The 12,970-nt window shown below is 38.7% G+C and overlaps 1 protein-coding gene across 1 annotated transcript in view; it reads left to right on the top strand.

The window, feature by feature from the left end:
- MIB2 (MIB E3 ubiquitin protein ligase 2) overlaps positions 1–12,970 on the top strand; it is a 1,775,226-nt gene that overhangs the window by 1,306,455 nt on the left and 455,801 nt on the right. The window lies entirely within an intron of this gene.

The raw sequence follows: 12,970 nt of genomic DNA, 5'->3' as shown, positions 1-12,970 counted from the left end.
AAAAACGTGTATTCTCTGTACAGTTAAAATGGATACTGAAAAAAATACATCACATCCTTTACCTGAATGATGTAATGATTTCTGTTAGAGAATAGTGCAGAAAATTCACTTGGCTGATGGGTAGGACATCTTTCTGGCCCATCAGTGATCTAAGTTTGACTGACAGCCTTATTGCGAGAGAGACAGCTGGGGGAGGAAGGGCAGAGTAAGAAGTAATGAGGGTCACTTCAGTTTCCTTTGGAGAAGTGATGAATCATTGTGACGTTGATCTTTAACAGATGCCTAGTAGCCATTGTTTGGCATGACATCTAATGCTTGAAAATCATTCTTGGTAGTGTGCATGGTTCTGAGTATTCTGAGGAACATTGCTGTACCTTAAAGGGGAAGTAAAGGGTTGGGGGTTAAGATGCAAAAGCAAGTTGCTGTCACAGCCACTGTGTTTTGGATTGTATGGTTTCCCCATCCAGTGACTTTTACCTAGATTCCAGTGGCTCACTTGTATGCCAGTATGGCTTATCTCTCCCGTAGCATAAGAACCCATCCTAAAAAAGGATACATTGAAGTACAGCCACCTGGAAATGAATAAGATCATGGTATCATAGGGGATACGGGGGGGGGGGGGTTGACCAATTCTAAAGACTGGGGGGGAGTCAACAAAGAGAACGGCTCTACTAATGTTAACGTATTTATTCAGTCGTAGTAATTTTGAACACTTGTGTTAGGGAAGACCTTAAAATAGTAATATGAAATTGAGATGTGAATTATAAATTAGAATTAAAAAAATAAAGTCAAGTTTTCCAAAAAAAAATGGAACTCGAGCAGAAACGTATTCACCTGTAAGCTGAAATTATCAGTAATAACAATGTTATTCCTAAGGATATGAAATCTTTTTATAATTGGGTAGGCTCAGTTTTGAAAGATCTTGGAGAGATAAGGGACATCAGGTAAGGGAAAGTCTGAATGATGGAAATGAATATTGCTGCTAACTTGCTTTATTAGATTTTTGGGGTTGAAGAGGAAAGGCATGGCCAAAAGGCAGAAGTGGCAGGTGACATGGTTGTTTATTGTAAGCCATTTTAGAAAAGTTTTACAGAGCATATGAAATAGTTGTACGACTTACTTGTTATAAGTTATATAGGTAAAGAGTGAGATCAGATTTATATTGAGGTGTTTAAAAAGCAAGTTGCTATTTTCAGGTGATATAGGTCTCTCAATTTTTTTTAGTAAACTACAGACTTATTTTTATGTTCACATCAGTAATCATTCATGGCAAATATGCCTTTAGGAATTGTTTGATGCTGATGAATGATTTAGGTAAAAAATGCAGTCAGCATAGTATAAGCAGTAAGCAGGACTGTGGTTTTGGAGGTGAGGTGATAAAAAGGCAAAACAAGACTGGTTTGATACAACCTTGGCAAACCGCAGTGGAGATCAACCAAAGATTCTCAGTTATTGTTTTTTGTTTCTACACCTTGAGGCTGGCCTAGCTCTTAAACTATTTACTGGTCTTGTAAGAGGTTTTTGGTAAGCTTAAGAACTTTGAAGTGACTGGATCATATTGTCTCATAGTTCAGGTAGAAATTAAAACCGCTCTAACAAAGACATTGTTGGATATAATTGCAGGAAATTAGTTGGTTAGGAAGAACAGTGCTGGTGCCATACAGTCTTTGTTCCTGACATCAGAGAGTATTTCTCAATGTGGGAGTGATAAATCAATCAAATGCTTTGTTTTATTTGACAGAGGTGGAAAAAAGTGATATAAACATCATTATCCCTATTATTACAGAACAAATGACATAGCAGGGAAAAATGAAAGGGAATATAGTCGTTAGGTGTAGATCAACTTGTATTCTATACATACATGTGTGTTTTTTAAAAATGTAATCCATAATTTATGATTTTTGTTAAGATTTATTTCTGAGTTCTTCTGGTTTCTGTTGCAACTTCAGGTTGTAATAATTTCTTAGGTTATACTCTGTTGCTGGAGAATGTTTTGTCACAAACACTTCATTAATTTGTCCTTTCCCTGCTTTTATGTTGTTCCCCGTGACTTGTATAGTTATTTTCCCCAAAATACTGACCTCATGAACTTCACTGATTCATTAAAGATTTTTAAATGTTTGTCACGTGCCATCTCTTTTAAGTTCCATTAAGCTGTTCCCATAGGATGTCTGGTGCAGCTCTTGTGCTATTTTGATGGCTAGCCTTTTAACGGTTTGTCTTCGCTGTTTCATAGATTTCATAGATATTCGAAGGCCACTAAATCTTATGACTATTCATCCTTGCCAGTGTCCTCCCTCAGGCTACACCTCCTTGATCCAAGATGGCCATATCAGTCAATCTGTTTAAAGGATGAGAGTGAATTACACTGGTTAAACATGCAGGAGAAGTCTATTCCAGAGGTTTGGGAGATGCTGAATCATAAACATGTCCCACCACCGTGTTTTATTTATCTTTTGGTGAAGATTTAAGTCCCTGGTTTGGATATTGGTGGAAATGTTGGACTTTCAAGAAAACAAACGGTCTAGGATTATGAGGTCTCTAATGCTTCTGTAAGTGAGACAAAGAACCATTTGGTTAGGAACCTTTGGGGTGTTTATAACTGCTTGATATTTGTAGTGAGTTGCATCTGAAAGGGAGCATGGTACTTGATAAATGGCCTGATCAGTTCTGATTAGAAGAGAGTGATATTCGTTTGGCAATTACCTGGGCTAAATAAAAGAATTTCCTGGCAACTGTTATGACATGGTGGTCAAAAGTGAGAGAGTTATCAACCCAAGTAGCTAACCCCCTGACTATATTTTAATTTTGTAGTGGTGTGGTATCTCTACTTTATGATGTGGGAGGAGTTGTCTTCTAAAGAAAAGTGATGACACTACACTTTTTAGAATTTAGTTTAGTACCCCAAGAGTTTGCTAGGGAGAGTTATTTCTGGAGGATTTAAGTATCTTTTGATGATTTAACAACTCTCAAGTTTACAGTTGTCTGCAGACTACACTTAGCCAGAAGTCTTGGCTATCTGCTTGTAGATTTGAGAAGTAAATGTAAAAAGGAGCGATCCCAGCATTGAGCCCTGAGTGACATCACTAGTCAATGTCATACTTGCTAATGAGGCACCTGCAACTCACACAGTATGGATTCTGGCATTCACCCAGTTTGCTATCCAGCTTATTACATGTGGGTCATTTATAAAAGCATTTAGCTTTTGTATGATGCTAGCATGAGGAATGGTATAGAAGTCTTTGGCCGGGTCAACATACTCCATATACACTGAATGGTCATCATCTACAGCTTCATTAACCATTTCTAAGAAGTTTACCCAATTAAAAAGCCTTTACTTTTTACAAAGCCAAACTATTGGATGTCAACTCTAGCTAAATACTTAATATCACACTTTGAGATCAGTTACAGTATATTCCATAGCTTTGCAGGTGATGCCTGTAAGGCTGATAGGTCTGTAATTAAGTTGTAACACCACTCTTATGGAGGGTTATCCCCACTACAGTGGCTTCGCTCATCAGGGATAAAACTCGTTGCTAAAACTAGGTTAAACCACTTAAGGAGTGAGTCTACATGTGCATGTTTTACACTATTAAGTAAACAGGTTTATTGTCAAATCCATGGGGTAAGTATTTTTAGTGTTGGTTATAGACAGTTGCGTGAGTGAGCGATTCAGGTATTTTGAAGCTTTAATTAGAAGTTTCAGGGGTGCACTTGCCACTAAATTTGTTTGCAAAAATATTGGCAGTGTGTATTTGGTCAGAATGACAGACATCATGAATATTTTCAGAGGAATGCATTTTTTTGTATAGAGCTAAGTAAGGATTTATAATTACATTTGGATTTAGAGGCCAGCATAAGTGGACCTGATTATTTTTTGTAATGCTTTTGATATTATTCTTGAGCGGTGGGGTTTTTGATCTACTAAATTAAGTTTTTCTTTTGTTGTATAATTTATTTATGGTGGTGAAGCACTGTGGTGCTTTGTTTTGAAATGTCCCAATGTACTTGGTTCTGGTAAGGGCTGCTAGCTCTACACATTTTTCTAAACTGGTATAGGATTCCTTTTGGAGCTTGATGCTGCATTAAAGTCAGGGGGTGGTGCAGTCATAAGTGAATATTGATATTTTGTCACAGAATGGGTAGAGGCTGGGATGTGTATAGCCATTAAATTCAGTGTGCTTTGTTGTAGGAGCTTTTATGAGTTTAAAGAAGGTCACCAGTTTAGGTCAAACTTCATTGGGGAAGAAGGTGTAGTGCAAAAGTGGTGACCATATTTTTAAGAATTGGGTCAGTAATGCTGCCTTTTCGAGAAGGTTATTTGCCAACTAGAGTGAATTTTTGTTTATCATGTCTAGGAATTTTTGGACATATCCTAAATTGGAGATATAGGTGACCTAGTTTATTAAAGGGTAGTTAAAAAACACCCAAAATACACCCAAAATGGCGAGAGTTTTTTTCCCTAATGGGGAGATTATTTCAAAGCATGAGGAGTCTTACATGATCATCAGGATATGAATGAGGTGGTGTAAAACAAGCTATTATCTAGAGTGATCTGTAGGTCACTGGGTTCAGTTTGTGAATCCCTAGGGATCTGCTTGGTTGTAATGAGTTTCTTGACAGATATGGAGACTCCATCACAAATTGCTGTTGGGTCAGAAGGCAAGAGAAGGGCATAACCCTGGTATAGACACAGTGATCTCTTTATATTTAAACAGTACTCTCTTTACATTTAAACCAAGTTTCACAAATACACAGACATGGATGTTTTCCAAATGCAAGAGTGCCTCACGATCTAACTTTGGGAGTGATGTCCGTTTTGCTGGAAAATCCATCTACTGGCTCAGATTAAAAAGGGACTGGGGGACAGTAAAGGCTTTAGCCAGTGTGCAAAAGCCTTGAAATAAGAGACACAGGTTTTCCTTAACAAAGAAAGCTTCCCATCCCATAATGGCATTAGCTGTTTAACCAATCATTGAAGCTGATTAGCTTCCCATCCCATAATGGCATTAGCTGTTTAACCAATCATTGAAGATGATTATCTTTTCTTTGTATCTTATCATCATTTGAGGTAAAAGAAGGATTCCAGTCAGGACTCCCATCTTACCTACATTTGTAACGTGCATTGAAAGCCCTGCCATGCTTGTCTTCATATCTCTAAGGGTTTTGTGTCTGTAGCCGTTCATTCCCACATGCAGCATTACCATGTTGTATTCATATTTGTCAGGAGTTAAGGTTCACAGGGCCCTTGCAACATCAGAGATCTGGTGCCTGAAAGACAACTCACTGTAACCCTCTCCTTGTGAGTGATGAGTCAGTGTGTCTGATAACAGGGACATCTATCACAGAAACTCTTCTATTGCTGCTTGGGTTCAGAGTGATGGATTTGGCATGTTTTTCCTCGGGGTGACTCTTTATGGGAGGTATGGATTAGGTGGATGAGTGGGCTAATTTTTACTGAAACTTAATCTTATTTCTAGAAGACGTTGGGAGCGATTGTTTTGCAGCCTCATTATAGGAGACATTTGGTGAGATTAGAGAATAATTGTGGTGAAAGGGACATTTATTAGACTGATTGAACTTCTTTCACAATCTGAGGACAGAGGGCTTGACAGGAAGACAGGTGTTTCTACCCCATCTCCAGTTTTGGCTGCATCACACAACCCTACTTCCTCTCATAATGCACAGTGAAGTGTGCTTAACTGACAGGATGGCTTTGTTGCACAACATGCTGTTACAGATTTTACTAATGGTGTTTTGGGGCCAAATGGTGGAAATGTAGAAGGGAACCTTTGTTTTAATTCAAGTGAACACTTAAATGAAGCTGAGAAAAGAACATTTGCTGAAGTTACAGCTACTGTTCCTTCTTTAGAGATGTAAGGCTGCATTTAACAGAGCGGCCTAAAGGCTGTAATACATTTCAAAAGCATTCAAGACAGACACATTTCTTCTAATGACATTTCTAAAAAACATTTGTTTTAAAAACCTTATTGATGAGACTTTTTGCTTTCAGTCTGTTTCTAGTTCAATGGTTATGTCAAATAACACTGTTCATGACAATAACTATCCCTCTTTAAGGGACTTGATATTTTTGTTTTAAAAAACTGGCTAAGCTGAAAAACATACAAATTGAGAACAATTACTTGAGAGAATGTTGCAAGTTGAACATTGTACCTCAGGGCTTGAGGTTATAGAAGTTCCCATTTGGTGTAAATTACAATGATGAAATTTTGGATGATTTTATCTCTTTTTTTGATAGATGTGGTTTGGAGCTTGTTCAGAAAATTATTAGTCATAATGAGGCTTTGCAAGGGACATTGGGAATGGATATGGAAAATCTCCATCAGCAAATTGTCAATGATTTATTGTTTCTAGAGTATAAGAATTTTTATGAGAAAATAATAATGAAAGTGGATGAGAGATGCAACACTATTTTTCTTAAGAAAAATGTAAACTTGAAAGGAATTTAAAGCAATATAAGAACAGGCTTATCCCATACCATGTGTTTGACGTAGGTGAACAGTAAAAAGGCTGATGTTTGATATTAAAGCAGAAACCATCTGTACCCCCCCCCCCCCCGAGACCAGGGTTTAGTGGGAGGTATTACAGAGATACAGAAGTGGTAGATCTATCTTCTGTTGAGCCCCAGGATTTTCATGTACCAAGACAGTCAGAGAAACTAGCAAGTCGATCAAAGCAGGGGACAGACTCAGAACAGTGTTTCCAACAAACACACCATTTCCCCATAGAAGTGTTTTAGAAATGGGGGTGGGGGGGGAGAAGATAACTACAGGAAATTATGGCATTATTTTTTCATTCAAAGGTTTCTGCATTTATAATTTCACTAACATTCCCATTACCAAAGAACATTTTGCTTTATTCCGTAAAGGTTTTAAGTTTGTGCCTACTAGATGTGTTGACATTGTAGATTCTATAGTAGAGCTTAAGTTATATACTTGGAAACTGAATTTTAATATGCTGTTTTAGGAGAACGATCAAAATGTAGCTTCTGCCACACATCCTAATAGTCACAGTTTTAGGAAACAGTACAGTTACTCCCCCACTTCACCCTATCATACATGTTTTTGATTTCGTTTTAAGTTTAATTCTACTAAGCATGACAGTTCACACCCTGGGGAAAAGAGCATCTTGAGGTTGTATTGGCTCACACTTGGAACAAAGTGTGAGTTTCGACCCTCAGATGCAATAAGGCTATCAGATAAATGTCAGCATCCTTGTTATTAAGCAGTGCATTATTTATTTATTTAGCTATATGTGTTAACTGAGAACATCCAGTTGAGAAGTGCTGTTTTCACTGGAGTCCCAGGGAATGCCAGTTCCAAGACACATATAGTAAGGAGGAGTGTGAAAGTGCAATGGACAATATATCAAAACAATAAATGATAGTAATAAGGAGAATAAGGGTGGGGATGCATGGGGTATTAAAGGATGCAGGATTAAATACAGCTAATGACATTTGGCACAATAGGCAGAAGATGAAAATAGCAGAAATATTTAAAAGAAAAACAAATCTGTTGGGGAAAATATAAAAAATAAAAAACGTACAGTAAGCTGGTTGCATAAGTGTGCACACCCTTAAACTAATACTTTGTTGAGGCACCTTTTGATTTAATTATAGTCTTCTTGGGTAGGAGTCTGTCAGAATAGCACATCTTGACTTGGCAATAATTGCCCACTCTTCTTTGCAAAAGAGCTCCAAATCTGTCAGATTCTGAGGGCATATCTTGTGCACAGCCCTCTTCAGGTCACACCACTGATTTTCTATTGGATTTAGGTCTGGGCCATTCCAAAACTTCAGTTTTTTCTGGTGAAGTCATTCTTTTGTTGATTTGGATGTATGCTTGGGGTCATTGTCATGTTGAAAGGTGAAATTCCTCTTCAGCTTCAGCTTTCTAGCAGACACCTGAAGGTTTTTGGCCAAAAGTGACTTGTATTTGAAACTGTTCACAATTCCCTCCACCTTGACTAAAGCCGCAGTTCCAGCTGAAGAAAAACAACCCCAAAGCATGATACTGCCACCACCATGCTTCATCGTGGGGATGGTGTTCTTTTGGTGATGCGAAGTGTTGTTTTTCCGTCAAACGTACCTTTTGGAATTGTGTCCAAAATGTTCAACCTTGGTCTCATCAGACCATAACATTTTCCCACATGCTTTTCAGAGCCTTGATGTATTGTTTTGCAAATTTTAGCTGGGCCTGGATGTTTTTCTGTGTAAGAAAAGGCTTCCGTCTTGCAACCTTACCCCATCGTCCAGACATTTGGAGAATACAGGAGACTGTTGTCATGCACAACCAGTACTTGCCAGAAATTCCTGCAGCTCCTTCAGTGTTGCTTTAGGTATCTTGGCAGCCTCCCTAACCAGTTTTCATCTTGTCTTTTCATCAATTTTGGAGGGATGTCCAGTTCTTTGTAATGTCACTGCTGTCCCATATTTTCTCCACTTTTTGATGACTGTCTTCACTGTGTTCTATGATATAGCCAGTGCTGTGGAAATTTTTTTGTACCCTTTTCCTGACTGATACCGTTCAACAATGAGATCCCTTTGATGCTTTGTAACTCTCTGTGAACCATGGCTTTTACTGTAGCAGGCAACTGAGTAAATGTCAGGAAAATCCTGCTAGGATAGCTGAACTTTATTTGGCGTTAATCAGAGTCTCTTTAATGGATGGCAGGTGTATATCCAAGAAGATTGAATGCTAAAATTAAATCAAAAGATGCTTCAACAAAGTATTGGTTTAAGGGTGTGCCCACACAAAGTATTAAATGGTGTGCACACTTGTGCAACCAGCGTATTGTACATTTTTTTTTTATATTTTTTTCCCCTAACAAATATGTTTTTCAATTGAATTGTACAGGTTATAGGTCACATTAAAGGTTGAAAAAGTTTTGAAATGATTTATTTTGGTCTCACTTTTTTTTATAAGACAAAAACCTGACATTTTAACAGGGGTGTATACACTTTCTATAGCCACTGTATATCATATAATTAGGTTAGAGAAACACAGTAGTTGTAATGGTTGTATTTTTAATATATATAAACTGTGTGTGTGTGTGTGTGTGTGTGTGTGTGTGTGTGCGTGGCTTGGTTACACATTATTCGTGGTGTACTAGATAGAGTAAAAGGGAAGTGAAATGGTATTTTTGAGATTTTAAAGGTATTCGAGATCATATGTTGTTAAATGGATTTAAAGTATAAATATTATTTTTGTAGAGTGAGACATATTATATGAAAGCTTTATTTGTAATTGAAATACAGAATATTTTAAAAGACAAAAAGAACTAGAGGTAGGATCTTCATAAAAGGGAAAGAGCAAATTACATAGAAATAAATGGAATTTGTGGGAACATTACAGGCAGAGTAATGATCTGGAGTATGAATGAGGTGTAAAGGAATGTGGGAATTGAGGAATTTATGTAATGCTGGAGAGAATGACAATTGTTAAAAAGAAAGAAAGCACATGTAATTTGTGTGTTTGTGTGTGTGTGTGTGTGTGTGTGTGTGTGTGTGTGTGTGTGTGTGTGTGTGTGTGTGTGTGTGTGTGTGTGTAAATGTAAAATGTTAATCTGTCAATATATGTTTGTCTGTCTTGAAAGCGGCAAGGGATATTGATGAAATGGGGAAGTCCGAGAGAGAGAGAGAGAGAATGAAATATTTGGATTTTGAATGCAGGTCGTTTAAGAGAGTAACAATCATACAGAATATTGTATTCATGAAGTCGAAGAAAGTATTCTAAGAACTAAGCAAACACAGGAATACAGAAAGTAGATTCTGACACTGGTGATGATTACAAGTGGGAGTATATGAAATAGACATGAGTGATCTGGAATTTACTGGAGAAATTTGCCAACGGAACCAATGTATATGGAGCAGTTAGAGAGGGAAATGTTATTGAGTGAGATGAGGCCAAACAAAATTTGAACTACATGCTTGACACTTCCTGCCTTACTAAGGATTGATGTCAGAATGTTTGGCAAAGAGAAGGAGATAGAGGAGTATTAAATGAAAGACCAGATCTGGTAGAGTTTGTTTTTTTGAGTCTAGAACAGAAGCCGCTATAAAAAGTTGGATAATTAATAAGACATACAAATAGTGGAATAAAGACTGAAAAGACTGTTTAAAAAGGAATAATGGAAGGACATCTGTATGGCTCCCGTGTGCACCAAAGTCAGAAGGTTTAGAATTGTTGCCTAGAAGTGCTTGAGTAGGTAGTTTTATACCCCAAGCAGGGAGATTTTTCCCCCAGGCAGATAGCAAATGCTGGAGGTGTGATGGGGAAGAGTGAAAGAATTGGTAATACCTTTTCTGGGAGTGTAACAAGCTGGCAGACTTTACAAATTTCTTGAAGATTACTCTGTTAGAAATGTTGGGGGAGCACATGTTGTAACTAAGGAAATGATTCTTTTGAGATGGGACACAGGATCTGAATTGCCTAAGTATAGTAAAGCCCTTCTAAGTTTAATGCTGTTGTCTGCCAAAAAAGGAGTTACTAGAAACTAGAAAATGGAAATCAAAATCTAAACCAACTATAGTTAAAGTACTAAGTGCTGCAAAAGGGTTAAAAAATGGAGGCGGGATTTATAGAAAATGGAAGGAGCAGTTTACATAGAAATAAATAAATGGAATTTGTCAGAATACATGCAGAACAATTTTCATGAGAAGTGATGCTTAAGGAAAGGCAGTACTTGGATCAATTTATGTAATGTTGGGGTGAATGGAAATTGTTAAAACATATGTGTACTGCATGGGAACAACAGCAATTGAAATGTTATGGTTTGTTTTCTGTCATTGTATGTGTACTTATGTCATCTTTCAAAAATGTCATATTTGATAAAAACAATTATGTTACCATATCCAGTGTTTATGCAGATATCCCAGTCATCAAAAGCATAAATAAAAATAATATTTAATTAAGTAGGAACTTAATTTCAAAACTGTCAGGTGTGAATCTTATTTTTGGTGGAATTCTCTGTTAAGCTGTTCGAAACACTAAAATGAGTCACCATGCTTAGTGACAGAATATTGGAGTTGGGAGGGTGGCCGAATAGTTAAGATGTCTGCCTTACAAACTCAAGGTGCAGGGTTTGAGTCTCACAAGGGATAATTGGCTAGGCTTACAATGGCTTGCAAGGGCATAACTTTGTTCTCTTTTTTTAAGAGAAAAACTTTAAAAAAGTTATTCTTTCTGTGAGTTGTGAATCAACACTTTTTGGATTAGAAAGCATAAGATGTAATGGGATCCTATCTCGCCTACATTCATGACAGATGGGTTCGGAGCCGATCCATCGGCTCCGACTCGGCAACTTATATAATAGCACAAAGTCTCTCATTGGCTGGGCTATACCCTATCCCAGGATGCACTACACCTGCTTCCCCAGATCTCGTTTGCCGCTTTACAAGCTGGACGTGGTCTCGACTTGGCTGGAGCTAAGTGTTTATCTTTACCTTTATTGGTCTTTGACCTGGGGTTTTTGTGTCAGATATTAACCAAACAGCTGTTTTAACAGCTTCTTTATTCTATTTGTGAGAGTTTGAGTGCTGAGTGTCGTCTAGTACTTGTTCTTTTTTTTTGTCGGGCAAGGCCCGTTTTAGTTAGAGGGCCCTTGCCCTATCCTTGTGTATTTTTAGTTAAAAGGCTTTATTTTTCTTTTAATTTAATTCCTAGTGGTTCTTTGTGCTTTCCGGCCAAGCCCGGCTTTGGCCTTGGTATTTTTGTCAGTTGTTTGTGAGGTAAATTTCTAAGTGCTTGCCAGTGAGCCTCGCTTTTCAGTTGGCGCTATTTGTCTTTATAGTGCTTAATTTTGTGGTGAATTCTATTTCTTAGTACCTGTACTATGTCTAAAGAACAGAAGTCAGGGTTTAAAAATGCACTCGTGCAGTTATAAAATGTCCATAACAGACAGCCATTCAATTTGTGTTTATTGTTTGGGGCGAAACATTTACAAGAGACTTGCAGCGTATGTCATGCCTTTTCTGCTAGAGTTCTTCAAGAGCGTAAGAACAAGCTTATTTTGAAAGGGCTTATTAAACCCTCTTTTGAGGAAGCTTTGAATCCTCCTGTTGCTTCCAAAGAAAAAAGTTGACCTCTTCTTCCTCGGCTCCACTGACTTCGGGCCCGGTGTTGGAGTCTGCCTCTCTCTTACTCTACTCCATTGTCTTGAAGGTGAATCACCTCCACCGGCTCCAATGGCTTCTGAGCCGGTGGAAATGTGCAGCTCAGACTCTTCTCCCTCATGGTCCACGAGTTGGCGCCGACAGTACTAGAGGAAAGTCTTCTCGAATGTCTACGTCCTGTAAATCCTCGGGGCTATCAGATTCGGACCTGGATAGGGTTTTACAGAGGCTCTTCTAGTCTCCAGTATTTGTTAAAATGGTCTCGGCTCCAGCACAGTTTGCTTCTGAGCCGATCCCCCCCCCCGACACTTTGATTCCTCGCCCAACCCGCTCTGAGTTGTTGGAGCCGCTGGTGGTGGAGCAACGTGGAGCCATACGGTCGGAGCAGAGACCCCTATCAGGCCTTCGCTCCGACCATGCTTCCTACCCTGTCCTCTGGTTCAGGGTTTCTCTACAGCCGGGCCCCGGGAATACTTTGGGACTAGGTGCTTGTGCCTAGTCTTCCTCTCGAGCATCGGCTGCTGGAATTCCCAGTGCCATCATGGCCTCTAGACCAGTGACTTCCTTGGATTCTGGAGGTCCGGCCTTTGAGGCCATGAGGGCCATGCCCTGCCGGTTCAACTAGACTCTACCTCACCGTCCCTAGATTTGGAGACTGGTGCCTCTGTTCCCCAGGGCCTGAGGATACCCCAATCGTGGTCCGTCCAAACCACTGAAGAAATTGTGTAAGAGGAAACACGTAGACTCCCAAGATGAGTCTATTACATCGGATACTGACCTCGATGACGCTGAAGGGTCCCCAAATCATCTTCGGATGATATCTCCTTCTCAGATATC

Source organism: Protopterus annectens, chromosome 2.part0, assembly GCF_019279795.1.
Source record: "Protopterus annectens isolate FY-2018-M chromosome 2.part0, PAN1.0, whole genome shotgun sequence".
NCBI lineage: Eukaryota > Metazoa > Chordata > Ceratodontiformes > Protopteridae > Protopterus > Protopterus annectens.
This window is presented reverse-complemented; position numbering and strand designations above follow the sequence as displayed.